The 24,118-nt window shown below is 36.2% G+C and overlaps 1 protein-coding gene across 2 annotated transcripts in view; it reads left to right on the forward strand.

Annotated features, from left to right (window-relative positions):
- LOC138716370 (sialin-like) overlaps nucleotides 1-24,118 on the forward strand; it is a 211,494-nt gene that overhangs the window by 70,809 nt on the left and 116,567 nt on the right. The gene's annotated exons all lie outside the window — the stretch shown is intronic.

The following is a 24,118-nucleotide window of genomic DNA, read 5'->3' on the forward strand; positions in this document are numbered from 1 at the left end:
CATTTATATTTGTTACTGTTGCTCCAAAGTACTTGAATTCTTCCACTTTTTCAAAGGATAAATTCCCAATTTTTATATTTCCATTTCTTAGATACTTCTTCTGGCCACGAGACATAATCGTATATATTGTTTTTTTCTGGATTTACTTTCAAACCTGTCTCATTACTTAAGAAAAAAATTCCCCTGAGTTAGTAAGTGCTTTCAAATTTTGCCCAAAAATATCTGTAAACGTGGAAAGGTCCTGTTCAACATACAAGCTTGTGTTAAGTGATAAACGTCATTAACTTACCCCTGAGCATTTGGAAAAAATAATCGTTGTGCACTGCAAATCAAATTACAACGACCAGAATGGCGTCTAACGAAGAATGTACATTTTAATTACCCAAATGCATAAGCCTAGAAATTAAAATTTTTAGTGCATGTTTAGTGCATATTTTCGAAATTATAGAGACTATTTTAAAGATTTTGATAGCATAAATGCATGCATATTTTAGATATTTTTAGTGCATATAAACCTGATATCTAATCATAAGAGATTGCTTCACATGTCTCTTGAAGGTATTACGTCGAAGTACTACCGTTAACCATTGCGGAGGGGACTTGTACTGCTACAGCTAAATATATTAGTTCTCCGAATATATGACTGCCCGATAATGTCAGAAATATTTCTTTTGGCTTTGCAATTTAACATGTGGAAAATGGGCGTGATCTATTTGACAGCTTAGGAGACTTAATACTCCATGCACATTAGCTAGTGCCGGGCTGGTTTATTTATGACCGGTAATATTAGTCTGTGAACGGAGAGTCCAGGAACATCGACACAAATCAAATGTGTGGCGCCACGTCATACTGATGCAGCAAATTCTATTAAAAATCTTAACTGATAACGGGCAAAGTTGCGCTTTGAACAGTCGATCTGCTGAGATACAGTAGTTGATTCAGCAATCAGTGTGTTTTTTTTCCTTGGATTGACGCTGCGAAATTGTTTATTTTATTGCAATGGCTTTCTTTCTTCCCTTTTTCCTCCTTTCTTTCTCTTTCCTTTTTCCCTCTTTCGTTATTGTTTCTCTTTTCCCTCTTTGTTCCTCTGTCCTTTTCTCCCTCTTTCGTCCTTGTTCCTTCGTTCTTTTTAATCTCTTTCCTTCTTGTTCCTCTGTTTCCACTTTGTTCCTCTATTTCCTTCCTTTTTCTCTGTTACCTTCCTTTTTCTCTTTCCTTCTTTTTTCTCCCTTTGCTTCGTTTTTCTTTCTTTCCTTCCTTTTTCTCTTTTCTTCGTTTTTCTCTCTTTCCTACCTTTTTCTCTGTTACCTTCCTTTTTCTCTTTCCTTCTTTTTTCTCTGTTTCCACTTTGTTCCTCTCTTTCCTTCCTTTTTCTCTATTATCTTCCTTTTCTCTTTCCTTCTTTTTTCTCCCTTTCCTTCGTTTTTCTTTCTTTCATTCCTTTTTCTCTTTTCTTCGTTTTTCTCTCTTTCCTACCTTTTCCTCTTTCCTTCTTTTCTCTCTGTATCCACTTTGTTCCTCTCTTTCCTTCTTTTTTCTTTCTCTCCTTCCTTTTTCTCTGTTACCTTCATTTTTTCTTTCCTTCTTTTTCTCTCTTTCCTTCGTTTTTCTTTCTTTCCTTCCTTTTTATCTTTTCTTCCTCTTTCTCTCTTTCCTACCTTTTTCTCTGCTACCTTCCTTTTTCTCTTTCCTTTTTTTCTCTCTTTCCTTCGTTTTTCTTTCTTTCCTTCCTTTCCTTTTTTCTTCCTTTTTTCCCTTTCCTACCTTTTTATCTGTTTCCTCCCTTTTTCTCTTTCCTTCTTTTCTCTCTCTTTCCTTCGTTTTTCTTTCTTTCCTTCGTTTTTCTCTCTTTCCTTCCTTTTTTCCGTATTTCTTTGTTCGTCTCTATCCTCTTCCCTGTCTTTCCTTCTATTTGCACTCTTTCCTTCTCTTTTCTCTCGTTGTCTTTCTCAATTTTACTTCTATTTTCTTCTTTCCTCTATTTTCTTCTTGTTTCTTTCTTTTTCTATCTTTCTTCTTTTGTTTTTGTTTCCTTCTTTTTCCTTTGTTTTCTTTGTCTTTTTTATTCATATTTTTCTTCCTTTTTTTCTATCTTATTTTTGTCCTTTTGTTTCCTTTTACCTCTGATTTCTTTCTTCTCCCTTCCCATTTTCTTACTTTTTTGTTTCTCTTTCTTCTCTTTCTGTTTCATAACCTTCTTTTTCATTTCTTCTAATTGCCTTTTTTTCTTTGTCTTTTTTTGCTTGTTCTGATGCAAGAGGGCGGCGGCCCCTCTGCACGGGTGTACCATAGTCGAGCAATACTCCAATGTGCGATTTTTCTGGCCAAAAGGCCTGGCAGTCAAGGATATTCATAAAGAACTGTTACCCGTGTATGATGAGTATTGCTTGCCACGTCAGGCTGTCTACAATTGGGTGCAGAAATTCTCTGAAAAGGGAATATTGCGTAACGCTGCAAAGTCGGAAGGTCACGGGTTCGATTCCCGATGTTGTCATAGTTACGCGGAAATGCAAAAGACTTACAATTCAATCTCACTTGGACCTAAATTTTTTCACTTAAGTATGCACCTGTAACTTGTTCTGGCGTAGAAAGATCATTTTCTTTGTTCAAAAACGTGCTTCAGGTAAACACATGAGCTTAAGTGAAGAAAATTTTGAGAAATTAGTTATAGTAGTCTGCGTTGTTCCAAAATAAAATAAAAAAGTAACATAATGTACAATTCAATTTTGATAGTGCATATTTTTATTCTTTTTCGCATCTTTGTGCGTATTTTACCATATGTTAGTGCATGAATGCATGCATGTTTTATGATTTGATAATGCATGAAAATCCGGGCTCTACTTTTGACTAAGCCTACTGTGAGAAACCCAGTTGTGGTTACGTTCAGTGGCGACTCGTGATATTTTTTGTATGTAGGATATGAGATTGACGACTGATGACCAAGACAGAAACTAATATTAATAATAATAACATAATATTAGTAAGAACAATATTAATATTAATAATAATAGTCTAATAATAATAATAATAATAATAATAATAATAATAATAATAATAATAATATAGCATGCAAAATTAATACAAGTAGAACTATGTTAGTCTTTGACTCACCATTCTGGAACTGGCAATTTATTAGTAGTGAAGCTCGATGCTCCTCCCGTTTTTAGTTGCAAATATGCCTCCTAAGCCATTGTACTGCCCGATATTTACCGATGTTCTGTCGTGCGTTTGCGCAATTAATTTCTTGCTACAGTTAAATTCTTCTAAACGATCAAATACAACTTCCTTCAGATATTCTTTCGGCTGTCTTGTCGTCTGAAATTCCTGTTAATTCTTGTATTTATTATAGCTTATTTTATTTATTTGTATGTAATTTTGTTTTTTATTCATTTTGTTTTTTATATTATATCATTTTAAATTATTTATTATTTCGTTTATTCTATTCTTTTAAAATGACCAATGAACTGCATTTAAGGAGGCTATAAGGGTACTTGAAAATTCTTATTGTAGTCTCTGAGAGGGTCTCCATCACCAAGGAAGAAAGGTCGTAGTATTAGGATACGCAGTCATATCCTCAAACGCGGCTAAACTGAAGCCGTACCCCACCCTCCGCACCCTCTCCTGTTCACTAACTTCACTGCTAGAAATGCCGTTTGCTGTAAGATATCTGGATGATTCCTCGGAAATTATTTCTGAGCTGTGTAGTGGCGACAACTCACGACAGAAAGTGGAAGCTTAAAGGAAATTAATACCTCGGGACGCATTGAAAATCAAAATCTGTAATTAAAATGTTTTTATCCTCAGAGGCACGAAATTAGGATCATCCTCATGGTTACGTTCCTAGAATAAGGTGTACGGCGCAATACGCAAATCTGCACGGGATCGATTTGATTTATTGCGTATAGAAAAACAGGATCATCCATCATGTATACAGCTTAGCCTTGACCTCTTATACCACTGTCATTATTCGAATCCGAATTAGGCATGGACATGTGGTGTGATATCTCAGTTACCCGACGGCGTGTAGGCCTTATAACGCGGGGATTCCACTATAATTTTACCTGTTTGCAGGTTAAGAAAGACCTTACGTAAACCCATGCAAGAAGCATGGATAAACTTATTGGAAAAAATAAACACATGACCTTAGCTCACATCAATACTTTAATTATACAAATATACAGGATGATTCATTTGGGAAGACATAAAATAAAAACGCTGTAATATGACAACGGTTACTATTTATTCGTCTGTAATCTGTAAATTAGAGATGAACAACGATCGAGAAAGCAAGACTGACAGCGACCGCAAAGCGAAAACCCGCACGACAATGATCTATACGTTGCGTCGTTGACGTAAAGACTGCTTGTGATTGTTTCGAGAGACCGAAATTGATCATTCCCGAAGTCCCGAACGTCAAGCAGCATTGAATCGCTACAGTTGTTTATACCTGACTGAACTTTTATCTATTTTGGCAACTGTTATATATGTAGACCTATAAACAATCAAGTAGCCTGTATGAAACATCATCTCTACTTTTTAGTGTATAATAATCCGTTCCCCAATCTTTATTTAATTACTAGGCCCTTATTAAAAGGCTAGGAATTTTCTTTTCACATGTTTGAGATCAAGTGTGCATTCTGAAGTAAAAATATATTAACGTTATATTATATGTTTCTTATAAATGCAAATTTATTTGAGAATTGTTTTTTTTCTAGCCTATTTATTAAACCATAGGCAATATCATATAATAGAACCAGAACATTTTGGTAACTAAGATACTGTTCTGTTTTGTCGTTTTGTCTCATTTAAACATTTATAATGTTATTTATCTCAATGATGTATGTTATTCAAAGTTACGAAATCTTTCCACGCCGACCAAATGCTATTTCGAGAATGATGAGCGAGACTCGAAGCGCACGAAAATGACGAGACGAGACTCGAAAGACAAATGCAACGAACACAGCGAGCGAGAGCGGCAGTTAGTTTTGGTCATCTCTACTATAAATACATTCTAGAAGGAAGATATTCATCTTTGTCATAATAATACCAGCAACGACAGGAGCAGTTAAGTTCAAAGAGGATATTTTGAAGACAGCTAGGCCTATCCTGGTGTGAAAATAGAAAGAGGCATGCGCATGTGTTAAGGTAGAGGCAGGGACTAAACTCACGCGTAGTTGCACGCGTAGAAGTAGGCCTATAGACAAACGTAAGGCAACTCGCTGCAAGGTGCATAGATCTAAATTATGGCCAGACTTTCCGTTATGAACGGTACAGTCCCGTTTTCAGGACCCATTTTTTGTTGCAAAATGCAAAAACATAATCTTGCTGAACAATATCCCAAAATTGAATAATGTTGAAACATGTGTATATAATTACAAGCGTTTTTGGCGTTTGGCTTATTGATGAAAAACAATGTTCAGCGAATAATACACAGGGAGCTTTACCTAAAAACTAGACTTGCATAATATATACAGTAAAACCCCGATTATCCGTCACCCTATTAACCGATTGATGGATTATCAGACTGTCTTTCTCTCTCACAGAAAAAAATATGAAGTACTGTACATTAAATTAGCACGATTTTTTTCTACAGAGTGTGTTTTACAAACTGTACTGTTTAACTTCTATGCAAAATGTCTTCTACAAGTGTCAAAAGAAAACATGTTTTACTACGGAAAAAAGTGCAAGTAGGTTTTTTAAGAAGGTTTTAAGTGCAAGTAATTGAGTGGTTTGGGAAAGAGAAAATGTGGTTCATCTCACATCACAATACGAGATAGGAATTACAACTGTGCGTGATTTAGGGTAATGAAAAACAAAGTATAAAGTGTATAAAATTTTAAATCTACAACATGAGACCTCTACTATTCCTATCTTTCCACAGACGATCTTCATATGCAGTTTCCTTGAGCATTAAAAACACGTCGTTGAAAACCAGACTTAAGTACAATAAATAATGTTTTAATAACTGACATCGGAAAATCAAACTTGAATTGCTAAAAAAAAGATTTAAATTAGTGGACTTCTGAGCCACTAGTTACCGTATTAAAAGAGATCTGGAGGAAATTACGAAAATATTATGTAGCTACTTAGTTTATGAAAACTTTTATGGTACGGATTATCCGATTTTTTCGATTAATCGTTCACTCCACCCCCTTCATTATTACGGATAATAGAGGTTCTATTGTACGTTACTGTAGGCACGTTAACAGAAAACCACTATTTCAAGTCGCATAGAGTTTGTGTGCACTCGATGTGGGTCTCTGATGTCTGGTGAGCCCACTCCAGTTGTGTGGATAAAAGTGGAAAAATTGAGTCGGTGTCGGGTGGAGTTCCTGGGTAGCTCAGTTGGTAGAGCGCTGGTACGTTCAACCAGAGGTACCGGGATCGATACCCGGCTCCGGAACAATTTTTCTCTTGAAATTATTCAAGTCTGCTTCACAGGGAGCTTTATCTGAAAACTAGACTTGCATAATGTTCAGTGAGTTTATTGTATAATATTAAGTACTGTAATTTGCTAGTTGGTGCATATAAAGTCACTCGGTAGAATCTAAAGAAGAGAAAGAAGTCCATATGAGATGAGTAGAAATGTTCCAGCATTTCTTCTATCAACAGCTTATTGTCATTCAGAAACATTACAAAAATGATAGAATTTTATTTGGCCTATCCCTGACTGGAACCAATGCTCCTATAGAAAGAGTTTTTACTAGAATGAATAAAATTTGGACATCGGAGAAAACAAAATTGAAGGTTGACATATTGACGCATTGTTAATTTGCCAAAGTTAATTTAAAATACAGTTTTTCTGAATTCTTTAATTTCTTGCATGAGAATAAGAAACTTCCTATGTAAATTTATTCACGAAAGACATATGTTGAATAGAAGTGTTATGAGATTTCTCTCGCTTTGATTCCCTATCTAACGTGAAAAATAAAAAAGTTTGTCGCTTATCATGTCAATGTCTATTTTGGACGGCTCACTTGGAAATTAATATTTTTTTCTCACTTTTCAAAAAAGATCTTGATTTTGAATTTTTTCTATGCTTTCCTTAGACATTAATCTATGAATCGTAAAAGTTACAGAACAATTGATTGAGTCTCATAGGAGCTATGACATGATAATGTTTAACGGTTCGGCAAATAGCGTCCTCGTGTACTTTCTGCGAATGCCAATGAAAGAACCAAAATGGCTCATTCATGCTAATTTTAGCTTTTTCATGTCCAGTATAGCACGTTACTGTATTGAAATCGTGTAAATAAAATACATTTTGCTTTTTTTTTATAGAATTTCTCTTAGATTTGTAACTCACATTACAAAGTAAATCATCTCTGCTATGAGCACAAATTACAAATTAGAACAGAAACACACGTGTGCCTAAAGTGGTCTCAGTTCCAGTAAATAAATAAATAAATAAATAAATAAATAAATAAATAAATAATGATCAATTTTCTGATATTATTGCATACAACGTAAATAAAATTAAAATCTGTTTGGTAACTCATATTACTTCATTTTTCTGAGGTTAAGAAATGCCCCACTACATACTTTACAAATACGATATTCCTTAAACAGGCTCTAGTATATTGAAGAATAAGTTAAATTCACAAACCAGTGCATAAAGTGAAACATATTATATACATTTAACACGACATACTTACTTTAAAATTACTCAAGTTAGAGCTCATAAACATTCCTCAAAACAGGTCTGCAAAAGAATGACTATTGTAAGACTGACAGGAAGGAGATAAACAGTGTAGCCAACATAACTTCAATCTTAATACTATACATGGTAAGGTTTATCTTGTCTCAGTAGCAATAAAACCAAGTCCCTTCAAATGAGGGTGGAGATTATAGGAGGGTTGTAAATTTTCAGGATTCCTTTCAAAATCTTGTTACTGTAAAGGCTGCCGGAACTCAGTTTCTTGAAAGACAAGCTCAGTGACGGAACTACACAGTACGAAGATAGATATTTTGTTATTTTATTTGGCGCTACAGAATGTATCAACTAGTCCCTTCCGCCACTGGATTGATGGACGGCATCGCTCCACTCCTCCATCGCCATAACAACACAGACGAAGTAAGACATATCTCCTTTCTCTCTCTTTTCACAGTGAGACAAGATACATCACACAGCCTTTACATGATAATGAAAAAGCTATTAATTGGCAACTTAAGCTTATTATATAATTTCATCCCCATAATAGAAAAGTTTGTGTTGCTGTTATGTAATCTACGCCGTGTTCCTTTCAAACTTCTCACATTTAAATTAATCATTGCTAACAAAGTATGTGTAATTATGAAATAAGACTGGTATTAAAAGAAATAGAAACTCAAATAATTGTTATTTCATTTGTTTGAAGTTAATTCATCTGTCACATGTTGAGCAAAAATGGCATAAAACAAAATGGCGACTCCGCAGAAACTCAAAGAATTGTAAATTCATTTGTTTGAAGTAATTCATCTGTCACATGTTGGGCAACAATGGCATAAAACAAAATGGCGACTCTGCAGCAACCCGTAAAAGCTGTTTTCTGGTATGTAGAGACAAAATCATTAATTACAGTGAAAAGAAATTACCGGAGAGAATATGGAGGAAATGTACCCGATTGGAAAACCATTAAAGCATGGTGTGAGAAGTTTCGGACGACTGGAAGTGTGAACAAACAATCCGGAGGTTCTCGTCGACGTCTCAGAAGAGAAGATTGAAGAAATTAGAGCAGGATTTCAGAGAAGTCCTCAAAAATCAATTCTTCATGCATCCCCGGCAGTTAAATTTGCCGAGATCAACTGTGCATCGAGTGCTTCATAACCAACTTCGTTTGTACCCCTATAAGGTGCAAATTATTCAATAATTAAAAGCAGATGACAGCCACGACAACAGACATTCGCTATTGAAATGCTGGATCGTATTGACATGGACCGTGAACATACACGGGTGGCCACCACGTTCGCCAGACATCACTCCACTGGACTTCTTCCTCTGGGGCTATGTTTGCGCCTCCAGTACAGAATTATCAAGATTTACGAATCCGTATCCGTGACACAATTGCAACATTATCAGTGAACATGTTGGACAGATCGTGGAACGAAATCGAATACAGAGTTTCTATTATTCGTGATAACAATGGTGCACATGTAGAGGTGTATTAGTGTGTGATAATGAAAATTCTTTGAGTTTCTCTTTCATTTAATACAGTCTCATTTCATAATTCCGCATACATTTTAGCAATGATTAATTAAGATGTGGGAGATTTGAAAGGGACACATTGTACAGTATGGAATATTAATTTGTTCACTATTTCTAATTTCATGATAATTTATTTTGGCCACTAATGAGTAATTTTCTATATTATGTTGAGTGTAAAGTACTTACTTATGGCTTTTAAGGAACCCGCAGGTTCATTGTCGCCATCACATAAGCCCGCTATCGGTCTCTATCCGTGCAAGATTAATCCAGTGTCTATCATCATATCGCACCTCCCTCAAATTCATTTTAATATTAACCCCTCATCTACATCTCGGCCTCCCCAAAGGTCCTTTTCCCTCCGGGCTCCCAACTAACACACTATATGCGTTTCTGGATTCGTCCATACGTGTTACATGCCCTGCCCATCTCAAACGTCTCTATTTAATGTTCCTAATTATGTCGGGTGAAGAATACAATGCGTACAGTTCTTATTGTGTAACTTTTTCCATTCTCCTGTAACTTCATCCCTCTTAGCCCCAATTTCGGCTGCGGCTGTCCAGGGCTTAGTTCCGAAACGGCTCATAAAAGGTGAATAAACTAATATCAGTTGTAATACAGTGTTGCAGTCTCGAGTGCCGAATGTGAGAGTCGGTTTTACGCAACGAACCTGCTAATCATCCTGATAAGATCGTCTTTTCAACAGTAATCTCACTAGAGCTTTTGATTTATCAAGAGAAAATCAAAACTCGAGTGGGATTTAATTGACTATTTCACGATTAGAAGAAAGTATTTAAAGATTAGAAGAAATGAAGTAGGTCTCTCTAATACAATAAAATATTAATTGACTTACTAAAATTCTTTTTCACTAATGTTAGCTTCATCAAAACGTTTGAACGGAGCCGCCATTTTCAGTTGACTATCTATGCGAAAAACAAACGACGATCGCAAAACGTGTTTTCCTTGTTGGATGCCTATAATAATCCATGTTCCTCTGAGTCGGTCACTGCTAGTTACACGTTTTGTTTGCTGATCACATCATCCAGAAACGTTCTGTGGCACATAGATAAGGAGAGCTTTCAGATCCGTTACTTTATCAGAAGTGAGCTTTATTGGCGGCACATAGTACCTCTTTGGCAAAACCAGCTGAGGGAGGTCGCCCTGTTCTTAATGCGACATCTGTTCACATCAACACTGGTTACGAGCTTAGAAATATAGGCATTCTGGAGGTCATAGTCACCCAAATCCCAGAAATTACGAAATACAGGTTGCATTTTCTCCATTCCTAATCCGTTGAAGCACCCACAAGTACATGGCGGACCTATACCGCGAACTTGCACATGTCGAGATGTTTTCGTACTAATGTACGATTCACCTTTGTTCTTTTAATCTTTGCTTGTACGTTTATCCATTTTTCGACAAGCCTCTGACGTTTCCTAAATAACCAGATATGCCTTGTTGATTATCACTGCCACTATTACACATACTAAGATATTCTATCGGCCGTCAAGGTCAGAAAAATGCTCTTTCTTTGACATTACTGTTCTAGACTATTCTATTGTAGTAGTGTTTCCACTCTTAAGTTAAACAAGTTTTTATTTGATTATAAGAAATCATTCCAATTAAAAGCTACAATTTATGTAACAATGCTTGAAATTCTTACTTTTATTATTACATTAAAGTCTACACAAAATTTCAGCTTTGTAACATAATTCCTTTGGAAGACACGAGCACGCACACTCTTTTCTTCCATATTTATCCATTTTACTTCACGACTTACAGACCACTGCGGTATAAGGGACATTAGACATTTACACAATATAAGAAAAAGGAGAATTTATTTTAGTTACTGAAGACCCATATCAAATTCAAATATACTGTAATTTATGTAAATTATATATGTCTAAAATCTTCTGAGGAAGCATTCTGGAATTCGGGGGAGAGATTTCCCCCGGGCTATCCCCTAAATTCAACAATGAAAAATAAGATGAATATCATTGTTTGGAGTTCATCAAAAATTCATTTCCATAGCTGTTGATTTAAAGGTGTCGCTTTATTTCTTCTTCACATTCTTTTCCGTAGGGTAAAGGTTGGTAATAATGTTACGATAAGGTAGGTGTCCCTGATATGGCCATACTAAGGTTTGAGAATTTTTCTAGCCGCCATTTTGAAAAAAAAATGTAAACCACTTTTTTCTTACTCGTTCTCAGTTTAATGGACTTTCTTAAAACAATTTCCTTTCCCCATAAAAGTAGCTTTAATTGTCCAAAAAGTCCCAAATTCCAAGAGTCTACCTAGTGGCCATATCAGGAACATGTGCACATGATATGGCCACCCTTGTTCCATGTTCTACAAATCGTGATTGTTTTCAGTTTGATAGTGCAGTTGTGCTAAAATTAAATAATTTTGATGTAAAATGAATAAATATGACACTTAATAATCTTTTTTATAATTCAAAAGTGTAGTCAAAACAGATTTTTCCATAAAAAATTAAGTTGTTTTTCTTAAAATACAAAACTTTTGCGTAATCCCAGCTATAAGGCATGTAAATTTGTCAGGTGAAAAAATAAAAGTGAAAGAACTTGATATGGCCGTGGTGCATTTGATATGGTCATATAAGGAACAGGTAAGCTTTTACGAAAATCGTTTGATTACGAACAACTCGTAAAGATACGCCATCAACGACAACACCAATCAACAGAACATTAAAAACTGAATAGAGTACGATGGTTTTCATGAAACAAGTATTTTAAAAACATGCATAAAACAAAGGAGACTTACCAGAGAAAAATAAGAAGAGGTCACATGAAAACCGCAAAACAGGTAACTGACGCCATATTGCTCAAACTGACTGGATGGAAAACGATCAAGTGACATACCAGGATGTCCTTTCACTGGATGCTGCTGCAATTTAGCGAATTTTTTGGTTAACTAACTCACAATAGAGGGGTGGCCATATCAGGAATATGGCTATAATAGATCAGGAATATGGCCATAACAGGAGCACCCACCTTAGTACTTTTGAGTTTTTTTTTTTACAATTTTACTGCGCAAGAGATGAACCGGTTTTGTGCAGAAATTTGTCCACGGACATTCCCTTAATACGTTGACGCAAAAAATCTGATCTTCCTCTCGCTCAGTAAAATTGTAAAAAAAAAAAAAAAAAAAAAAAAAAAAAATCTCAAAAAGTACTATCATAACATTATTAGTATCACAATATTATCAACCTTTATCCTATATTACACTTCTATTTATAATATTTTATTTATTTTTTTTTTTGGTTCTACAGTAATATTGTAATCTAATTACGTAAATAATTCATTTCTCCTAAAATTTCAATCTCGTTTGCCTGATAAAATCTTTTTATATATTATGTTTGTAGGTTAATAAAACTACGGAATAAACTTTTTAATTTACAAAGTGATAGAACAAGTTTCTTTTGTTTGTGTAACTCATTATTTCCAACGTCGTATATCGAAAAGTTTGACCCAGTCCGCACAAGACGCGGCGCCGTCAGGGTTGGTCTAGGTAGGTCGGCATCTCTCATTAATTCTCTCTTCAGCTTTCTGGGTATTAGAATGTCACGTCGATAGTGGCCTGTTATTTGTACTTTGAAGTGTCCCGTCACACGATTTTTTATGAAGTCGTATTTCCTTGTTACGCTTGCAAGAGATCTAATTGAAGGAAGACGAAGAGATATACCAGCACTGAGAACATATTCATTGGGCTATTGACCTGTAGGCACAACCATGCAGAGTGAAATATTACCTTTTTGTTCTCACAAATTGGACTCGCCAAATTGCGAGCGCATGCCTAGAATCAGCATGCAAACTCCAACCGTCTGAGCTACCCTGTTGGCAAACGGGTTTTCATTCACGTAGATTAGTATAGAGAAATATGTGTTTAATCATTCGCAAAATTCAGCAAAAAATATCTAAATAAGACGGCATTAAAAATTGTTCAAGAGTAGAGCGGATTTCGAACTGGGGCTGTATTGGACATTGGTCTACGTTGTTACATTATCGACTGCGATGGATTGTATAAACATTGAAGGCTGGTTCACAATAAACCAGGAATGGAAACGACAACGAGAACGAGAACGGAAATAATATTAAAATAAATGTATTTAAATGTGAGCGTTCACAATAGTTAATTGTGAATGGCCACATTTAAATACATTTATTTTAACAATATTTCCGTTCTCGTTCTCGTTGTTGTTTCCGTTCCAGGTTTATTGTGAACCATCCTTGAGAACAAGGTGTAACACAGCGGTTCTCAACTTCCGTATTTCGCGCCCCCTCTTTTTCCCCTTGGATAATTCTGCGCCCCCGGCCCCAAAATATAAAATACTAAGACATATGAGAATAACCCAATACGCGGGAATTTAAACTCTATTGGCAACACTGTAGTCGCGACGCTGTTATTCCCGGCGTGACTCCTTCTCTTTGCTTACGTCTTAGGAAGTGAAGGCTCTATAAAGTATAGGTAGGTAGTATCGTTCGCCATTTTTGTTCTTACGTTGCCGAGCTATCATACGAGGGATCTATTTGCCGCACCATTAAACATTATCATGTCGTAGCTCCTATGATAATAAATCAAACGCACTGTAATTGAGCAAATGATTGAGCGGCAAATAACGTCTTCGTGTGCTTTCTGCGAACGCCAACGAAAGAGCCAAAATGTTGGGCGATTATATTAAGTATTTATCTAGCCTTAGGAAATGCATAACGTCATCATCAGCGAATCACAAGACGCACACGTTTAAATGTAGCCGACCTGAAACGTGATTGGCTGCCGGAAATAAGAGCTACGGGACTTACAGCTATCGCTGCAATGTAGCGCAGTCGCGCCGTATTATGACGTCACTTCCTGTTACCCGAATGTTCGCGGCAGATACCGATGAGTCTCGAACTTTCTGGAATGAAAATATGCAGCGCGTCTGCGGGTGTCTTGTTAGTTGTTCCATTGCGACTGTGTCGTGAGTTTGTGATTAGATCTATGCCTTAGAAATGTTTTATTGCAATGCTTTCATTTTGATTACATTTTAAATTCAAAATTTAAATTCAAAATAAAATTGCAAAAAAACATTTCTTGTCTTGTTCATTTATTTGACGGCCTCAGTCAAGCTACGGCGCCCCCCCCCCCGCCCCACAGTTTGAGAACCACTGCTGTAACAGACGAATATTCTAAAAACGTGACATATTCATAGACATTCTTAGCACGGGCTTCCGGTAGATGATCAGTGAACTAACTAACGTTTTTCTTATCCATAAACCAGTGTTAGCGATATGATATGATATGAATCCTGTACAAGTAATCAGTCGATAGCCGGGGCTAGTTTAGCATGCCCATAGCGCGGGCTAGCGAAATGTCTATGCATAGCACCCTTAAAATATAATTTTTAATAGCTAAAAATCTACGCCTATAATCTAGATTATATTTGAGTCTACACTTAAACCTTCAATTTGATATGGGTTTCACATTTTCATCAGTGTTTGTATTTCTTTTTTGTATTTATATGTGCTGTCTGGTAGGATGGAAGAGAAGGTCTTATGGCCTTAATCCTTCAGATTAAATAAATAAATAAATAAATAAATAAATAAATAAATAAATAAATAAATAAGTAAATAAATAAACCCTCCCTTCTCAGTCGCACCGTTTTAAATTTCTGGTCACTTTATAGAAACTAACGGAGATTTAACTCTGAGAGAGTAGTGTGGCAATGTATTGTTTTTGCTTGGTCATGTCTACTTCAGACCATAAGATTTACTCCAGACGGCATCTAATTATTGTTCTATGTCTGTGACAGTGTGAGTCAACCCGATACCATTAACATGCAAGCCTTGTTTATACGGCGCCGATGAAACTACTTTATCGCGCAGAATTTCTGGAATCCACGATTAGTCACTCAGCGTGAAAACAAACGCCCTCCTCCTCACCTTCGGTTTGACTGCCAATGAGTACTCCCACGTTCAGATCAAGTATCTTTCGAATATACATCGTAAATACGTGGGAGCTTCAGATTTGATTCGAATTCATTTTTGTGTACATTACACACCATTTAAACTCGAACTCTGATAACTTTTCAAAATAGTCTCCAGACTTATTGACACTATTCTACTACCTATAAGGTAGTGTCTTTATTATTTTATGAAAGATCTTTTTTGGTCGGTCATTTCTGTAATTCAGATCATTCGTACTAATGTTTTGCCTACTAGGCTTTGATTAAGGGATCCAAAGAAACATGTGATTGACACGATCCGAGCTGTAGGAATGTTATGAGATTATGATACCACTTTCTAGAAGGGTATCAGGTCAGCCTCATTCCCCGTGTTTCACACATTATGTCCTTAATTTTATCCGCTTGCGTATTTAAGAATAGGCTACTTACTGTAAGATACGTTGCATTTCACATAAATCAGCTTCTCCTTCTTCTCTTCCTTCTATTATTATCTTCCTCCTCCATCTTCTCCCTCTGCTATTCCTCCTTTTTCTTCTTTCTTCTTCGACCCTTCCTACTCCTTCTGTTTCTTCTACTTGTTCTGTTCCTTCTGCTTCTCCTATTCCTTTCACTTCTCTTCTTCCTTCACTATTGTTCTTCCTCCTTCAACTTTTAATCTTAATTCTACTCCTGTTTTTTCTGTTTTTCCTTCTACTTCTCTTCCTTCTATTCCTCCTTTTTCTCCTCGTGCTTACTTCCTTCTCCTCTTGTCTCTATTCTTCCTTTTCCCTCTGCTTCTCCTTCATTTTCTTCTGTTCCTTCTGCTTCTACTGTTCTCTTCTTCCTTCTATTTCTGCCTTCTTCCAACATCTCTTAATTCTACTCCTGTTATTCTGCTTTTCCTTTACTCCTTCTCTTTCTTCTTTTTCTTTTCCTTCTTCTATTCCTTACGTTTCTCTTCTTTCTTCTACTTCTGTTCTTTCCCCTTTAACTTCTCTTCTTAATAATTCTACTACTGTTTCTTCTGCTTTTCCTTCTACTTCTTCTCTTTCTTCTTTTCCTCCACCTCTTCCATCCGTCTCTCTTCCATTTCTGTTCTTCCTCCAACTTCTCCTTTTAATTCTACTCCTGTTTCTTCTGCTTTTCCTTCTACTCCTTCTCTTTCTTCTTTTCCTTCTTCTCCTCTTCCATCCGTTTCTCTTCTTTTATTTCTGTTCTTCCTCCAACTTCTTCTCTTAATTCTACTCCTGTTTCTTCTGTTTTTCCTTCTACTTCTTCTCTTTCTTCTTTTTCTCCACCTCTTCCATCCGTTTCTCTTTCATTTCTGTTCTTCCTCCAACTTCTTCTCTTAATTCTACTCCTGTTTCTTCTGTTTTTCCTTCTACTTCTTCTCTTTCTTCTTTTTCTCCACCTCTTCCATCCGTTTCTCTTTCATTTCTGTTCTTCCTCCAACTTCTCCTATTAATTCTACTCCTGTTTCTTCTGATTTTCCTTCTACTTTTACTCTTTCTTCTTTTCCTCTACTCTTCCATCCGTTTCTCTTCCATTTCTGTTCTTCCTCCAACTTTTCCTTTTAATTATACTCCTGTTTCTTTTGTTTTTCCTTCTACTTCTCTTTCTTCTTTTCCTTCTCCTCTTCCATCCGTTTCTCTTCCATTTCTGTTCTTCCTCCAACTTTTCCTTTTAATTCTACTCCTGTTTCTTCGCTTCTCCTTCTACTTCTTCTTTTCCTACTTCTATTCCTCCTGCTTCTCTTCCTTTCATTTCTCTGCTTTCTTATACTTCTGTTCTTCCTCCTTTAACTTCCCTTAATTCTACTTCTTCTGTTTCTTCTGCTTTTCCTATTTCTTCCTTTATTCTTCTTCTTCTGTTTCCTCCTGCTTCTCCTTTTCCTTGCACTTATTTTCTTCCTCCTTCAACTTCTCTTCATTCTATTTCTATTATTTTGTTTCTTTGTTTATACTTCTTCCGTTTCTTTTGCTTCTCTCCTTGCTTCTACTTATATTCTTCCTTCTTTTACTTCTACTCTTAATTCTACTCCTTGTTTCCTCAGTTTCTCCTTTTTCTCCTGTTATTGCTATTTTTAATCCTTCTCTTGCTTCTGTTTCTTTTTTACTTTTCCTACTCATCTCCTTATCTTCATTATAGTCTTATTCATAATACATTTTACTCTTCATCTACTTTTGTTGTCCCTCTTTCTTCTCCTTGGGATTGGAGTGAGTTTTGACAAACGTTTCCTTTGTTGCTATTCCTTCGAATTTTCAACTAGGAATCCCACAATATTTATATTCAGGGAATCAAATGAAATCATTAAGACACTTCGATCGATTGGCTTACGTTTAGCGTAAGCAAAAGATGGCCTCTCACATGGTATCGGTATTCGATCACGTGAGATCTGTGTTACAGTTTGCATAATATCTATGTTACATACAGTACAAAGGTGCTCTTCCAACAGAGACGAGCAATACTGTAACCCTTGTAATGGTGATTCAATCATAAATTCCATTCCAATGGTGATTCAACGTATTTAACCTAATCAGAAGCGTCACGCACGTGTGCATGTGGTTCATTTTATCATGTTACTTGTACTAAAAGCCATTCCTGAAGGTCTCCTGAACGATTATTCATTTCCCTATCATTGCGAAAATGTCACCAATGTTGAAGTCAGACTTTTACTTCACTTGGGATTTATACTATACTGGGGTGGGGGGGGGAGGTGGAACCGACATTAAAGAAATAGTTATTCAGATCTTACAAGCAAACATTCTCATGATGGCAGGTAAGTTATTTTTTTCCTTCCACCATGTTAATAATGTCAAAATAAGCGCTTATACAAATTTGACCACTCAGAGCGCAATTACGAGGGCCACTAGAAAGTAATATTCCTGGGGCCGTAAAAAACACAATTTCATGGAAAGATTTATTGGAATAGATGCAGCAATTGTTGAGCTATTTTTCAACATATTCCCCACCGGAATTGAGACGTTTGTCGTACCGTGGGATCAACAGATAAATGCAGCCGGCTGTCCCACACTGGTTCCGATCCCAGGCGGCAGACTTCTACGACATTGGGATACAAACTTGATCCCATGGTATGACAAATCTCTCAATTCTGGTGGGGAATATGTTGAAAAATATCTCAACAATTGCTGTTCCAATAAATCTATCCATAAAATTGTGTTTTCTTTATGTAAACAGCCTCAGGGGAAACTTACTTTCTGAAGGGTCCTTGTAATTGCGCTCTAGTGGCCAAAATTTGTATAAGCACTTGTTTTGACTTTATTAACATGGTGAAAAAGAATTAACTTCTTTATCTGCCCCCATGAAAATGTTTGCTTGTTGTCTAACATTCTGTATAAAATTATATTGACCATAGCTAAAATTTGTATAAGCACTTGTTTTGACTTTATTAACATGGTGAAAAAGAATTAACTTCTTTATCTGCCCCCATGAAAATGTTTGCTTGTTGGCTAACATCCTGTATAAAATTATATTGACCATAGCTAAAATTTGTATAAGCACTTGTTTTGACTTTATTAACATGGTGAAAAAGAATTAACTTCTTTATCTGCCCCCATGAAAATGTTTGCTTGTTGGCTAACATTCTGTATAAAATTATATTGACCATAGCTAAAATTTGTATAAGCACTTGTTTTGACTTTATTAACATGGTGAAAAAGAATTAACTTCTTTATCTGCCCCCATGAAAATGTTTGCTTGTTGGCTAACATTCTGTATAAAATTATATTGACCATAGCTAAAATTTGTATAAGCACTTGTTTTGACTTTATTAACATGGTGAAAAAGAATTAACTTCTTTATCTGCCCCCATGAAAATGTTTGCTTGTTGGCTAACATTCTGTATAAAATTATATTGACCATAGCTAAAATTTGTATAAGCACTTGTTTTGACTTTATTAACATGGTGAAAAAGAATTAACTTCTTTATCTGCCCCCATGAAAATGTTTGCTTGTTGGCTAACATCCTGTATAAAATTATATTGACCATAGCTAAATGTAGATTTCTGAAGTGATAATTTACAAGTTCTGAAGTTTCGGTATTTTCTGATTTCTTGAAATATGTTTTATACCAGTAATGTATAGACTATGAAATGTTTTGCATTAGGAACAACAATGTACATTTCTGTAGTAGGAAGTCTGCTGTTTCTTACAATAGGCTACTAAAAAGACTTCATTCGCATTTTTTCGGTGTTCGATTTATGTGTGTTTTCGAATTTTCAAAAATACATAAACATGAACTGAGAACTAACATAGATGTTTAATATATCGAACTAAAGGTTGTTAAATTTGTGTTCTAAACCGTAGAAATTTAGAGTAACTAATGCCACTGTATAAGAAACAAATACAGTAGGTACTGCAGTATCTAGTTTTCAGCACGGATTAGAGCCTGGGCCTAATTAATGTATCGAATTCCAGCGTCTTCTATCTCACGAGCGGCAACGTTATTATTACGTAAGACAGAAAATGACCGTGCATTGCATAGCATTAGTTTGTCATATCCTGTATAAAATTATATCGACCATAGCTACTTTTAAGTGGCTTAGCTCAGTATTCACTCTCCCATCATTACATACTACATAGCTATCAGCCTTGAGAGAGAGAGAGAGAGAGAGAGAGAGAGAGAGAGAGAGAGAGAGAGAAAGATTTGAAAAAATCGTCTGCCCTCCACTGAGGGTGACCACAAGGATCCAGAAGGCAATAATACAAAAAAATATATTTATACTGTATATAAACAAAGTTGAAGATTAATATTAAAATTAATAGTGTTGTTAACAAGTGAAATAAAAAATAATTTAACTTAACATATAAGTGGTAATTTATTATTTGGAGAAAATCTCTAAGGATTTTAATTATAATTTCTTGAATTTCATAGAAATTATTTTTTTTTACTTTTAAGAACATCACCGGTGAATTTTGTTAGGGTACCTCTTGCTACAAACAGGAGGCCTCTCACAATCCATTGATTAATTGGAATGGCGGGCAGGATTCGTAAACATCCTATTTCTCAACATTTACTTCCTCCACCTGGGTGGTGTTCTTTTCGAAGCGAATGGTGGGAGCTAAAAACAATGCTATATTTTCATTCCTTTTAAGTGCTATGATGTCAGCTCTCAGATTGGAATCTTCTGCGGAAAGACAATGAACTTCCTCATTCACTTCCCATCCACGATGTTGCAGGATTTGAGCTATAGATGCTCTGACTCGATGGTGACCACTATTTCGCAGCAGTTCAGTGCTTCGGCAGAACCCCAGCATATGTCCAAGGGTTTCTGTCTCGTTGCAGCCGATTTGGCTGTCAGGTTGCAGGACAACTTCAGTGCATTTATGTATTGCGATAAAGATAATAGTGATTTTGTAGATATCCAGGAATTAGCGTTACGGTAGTCTGCATATAATGATACTCCCTTTTCCTTATGGGGTAAGACACCAAGACTGGAAAGATCGAGTTCGCAATAGCTCTCGCAGTTTTCTTCCGTTAATTGAAAGAGGACCGCCATGGACAGCTAGAGCACATTATTGAAAATGATGCCAAAAGCGTTGAAGTCAGAATTTTTCTTCGGTTGGGATTTATGCCTTACTGAAGGTGAGAGGTGGAACCGATAGTAAAAGAAACAATAATTCAGGTCTCAGCTAGCAACAACAGAGTCAATTTATTTACAAAGGAACATAGAAAAATAGAGTCACTTAAAGAAATAAAGCTTTTACTCATTTTCTATTTCTTCTAAATCATAGATGTTCAAATTGTAACTCGTACGAGGTGTCCCCTGGCGTAAGCAACCCGCAGCGCATATTCTTTAAGGTCGTTTTTTCTATTTTATATGGAAAGTTATTGACCTTAGTAGAGCATGCTTGACGTGCAACATCTCATGGTTCTATAGGAGTCTGGACACCCATGTTCTAAATAAATACTACTAAATAATAATATAGGCATAATTATTAAAAACGTTAATATTGCTATTTAAACATAGCAAATATGAACTATCCTTCTGTAGTCCTATAAAATTGTCCCATAAAGCCGGCGTTTATTGTACTTTTTACATAAACCGCCTAAATTTAGTACAAGTAGTAATTACTCACAGATTAATTGGTACGTCTTCCAGTAGCTTTTCGGAAGTTTTTAAGTGGCAATAATATAAATACTCCACCTGTTTTTGAAGAATTGTGATGTCATTCTTCAATGGAGCACCCCGATAAAGATCGGAATACAACCAATTATATTTAGTTTTCGTTATGCTTCCACCATAAATTGTCCATGTGTTAAAATGTCTATATGACAAAATGTTCACGAAACTAAAATGACCATGGCGTTAAAATGTCCATGAGATAAATGTCGAAACGACAAAATATCCGGAACCAGAGTTTTATTTCTCAAACTTTATTTTGTACATTACGTTATTGTTCCTCTGCTTCTTGAAGATGAGCCCCATTTTTCAGGCGGTAGCCAATCCTTCTCAGATATAAGAGAATTTCATAATTTGCCTTGTAGGTTGGGTAATTACTGACCATCAGGAGGATTTGTCGCTGATTATTCAAATGTTTTATTCACTGGCTCTTTTATTTGCATATGATCTCCTCTTGCTTGTAATATGTGTGTCCACACTTGATTTTCTTCCTTCTTGAGACATATAAATATGTGATGTACCACCATCAGACGCTGAAAATGGTTGTGCAAGCCCTTCTATCTCTAACTCGATTCACGATGCTTTTAACCTCAATTTCTGTTTCGTCAAGTACTCGCCTCCAAAGTTTGTAAAAGTATTTTTGTTACACACTGTATAAAAGAAACTCAGTTGAAAAACTCACAAAAGTCTTAGAAATTGTGTGTTATTTTCGTGACATTCTTAAAATGTTTAGGAAAACAGGAAACCCCCGGGAAAACTGCTGCATCCTCTGACCTTATCCATCACAATTATCTCTATGGTCAACACTGGGGATCGAATCTCAGTTCGCGAAATATTAGTAGGGCCTATGACCTTTAAACTTAGAACTAACCAGAGATGAGATCGAGTTAATGGGGCGACGATTTTCATGTTGGCTATAGCTGTACTCTTGAGCACGTTCTTAGGGATATAATGACGTAATAAGTGTCTAAAGCTGGTTATCAATGCTCGTCATCCGAATTCATCTCGCGAAATTGCACACGTTCGCAGAAACTTACGTGACTAGAGAAGACCTTGCCCTATGCTTGCCTCTTCCAGTTTTGTAGCACATTCGGCATTGCTAACAGAACATGTGCATGCAAACACGAAGAAAATCTTAATGTTACTTAACGTCATTTTAATTAAATATTGTCTTGCGCATTGGAATGTGTTAACATTAAGCTATCGCAATGTATTTTTTTCAGTTAAGTAAGCTCAATAGCCTACCTGAAGTTTTAGCTTGAGTACTTAAGACGATAAGCAGCATGTAGAATAGTGGTCGGCAAAGATTATGTCATATAAAAATGCAGTCCGCAATACACAGCAAAGGAAGAGGTAGGAGAGGAGGATATGCAAACTGCTTAACGTTGAATGAATAAGTGATGGCTAAGGGGAGGGAGATAATGCCTTATCCCCCGCCCTGCTTAAATATATTTTTTTTTATTTTAGCTGGTTATTTAACGACGCTGTATCAACTACTAGGTTATTTAGCGTCGATGAGATTGGTGATAGCGAGTTGATATTTGGCGAGATGAGGCCGAGGATTCGCCATAGATTACGGTTGGAGAAAACCTCGAAAAAAACCCAACCAGGTAAACAGCCCGAACGCAACTTCAGACCAGCAGGCAAGCGCCTTAACCGACTCATCCACGTCGGTGGCTTGCTTATGTATTAAGGGGTTGACTCGCGAGTCAAGAAATGCTGACCACTGATGTACAGGGATGAGAATAGAGCAACTTTCGGATATGAACCATGTTCTCCGAAGCAAGACCGATTCAGTGCAACATAATCAGCTACACTCGTATGATCATAGAAGGTACAGGCATTGAATGTAGGTATTCTCCATAGTGGGTACAATTTTGTCAAAGAACGTTGCAGTTTTGTCAGAACTACCCCCATTTTTTTTTAGTAAAGTGTTATTTATGGATGAGGCATCATTCACCAGAGATAACTTCTTGTTTCTTCAATTCTTTAAAAAGTCATGTTTTGGCGGATTACAGTCCCCACGCTACATTCAAACGTCACCATTGCAGTGGTTGTATGGGAAGCTATTATCGGTGATCAGTCCATACCTCTTGCCATCACGTTTGAATGAGTAATTTAGAGAATCTTCTTGGAACAAGTTCTTCCATACATGTTATAAGACATGCCATTATCGTGCGTCAGCAAATGTGGATACAACAGGATGTTGCGCAAGCACACTTTGATGTTGAAGTACGGAAAGTTTTGAATCGCACATCGTCTGGACATTGGATCGTAAGAGGTGGTTTAGTTGAATGGCCAATCCGTTTCCCTGACTTGACGTCTCTTGATTGCTTCTTTTGAGGTCTTATCAAAACCTTTGTTTACGAGACATCAGTGGACGGCTAAGAAATACTTTCAGTCAGGATACTTGCAGCATCTGTCGTGGTTCATGAAATGCCTGAAATATTTTATAGAATGCTCCAGGATTTTGCTCGAGGATGTAATACCTGCATTGCAATTCCAACAACTTTTGTTGTAATACTGTAAGTACAGTACAATTCTATCCAAGTAACCTTCACTTAATAAATCGTTTACGAATAAATGTATTTCATTGATATGTTGTCACATAATATGTAGTTATTTCCATTGGAAGTCTTGCACTAACTCGGGCTTGCTTCAAAGAACATGGATTCCTATTCGAAAGTTGCTCTATTATGATGCCTGTAAATGCTGCTTAAGTTTGTCTCTAACATTTTAAAGCACCCTATATAATTGATGTTCTTCAACAGGCTAGTGGTAACTATCGATGACCACTTTTGATAATTATTATGTTCGAAAGCTCGCGGGTTTAAACCTGGACGAGGACAGATA

Source organism: Periplaneta americana, chromosome 16 (genome assembly GCF_040183065.1).
Source record: "Periplaneta americana isolate PAMFEO1 chromosome 16, P.americana_PAMFEO1_priV1, whole genome shotgun sequence".
Classification (NCBI taxonomy): Eukaryota; Metazoa; Arthropoda; class Insecta; order Blattodea; family Blattidae; genus Periplaneta; species Periplaneta americana.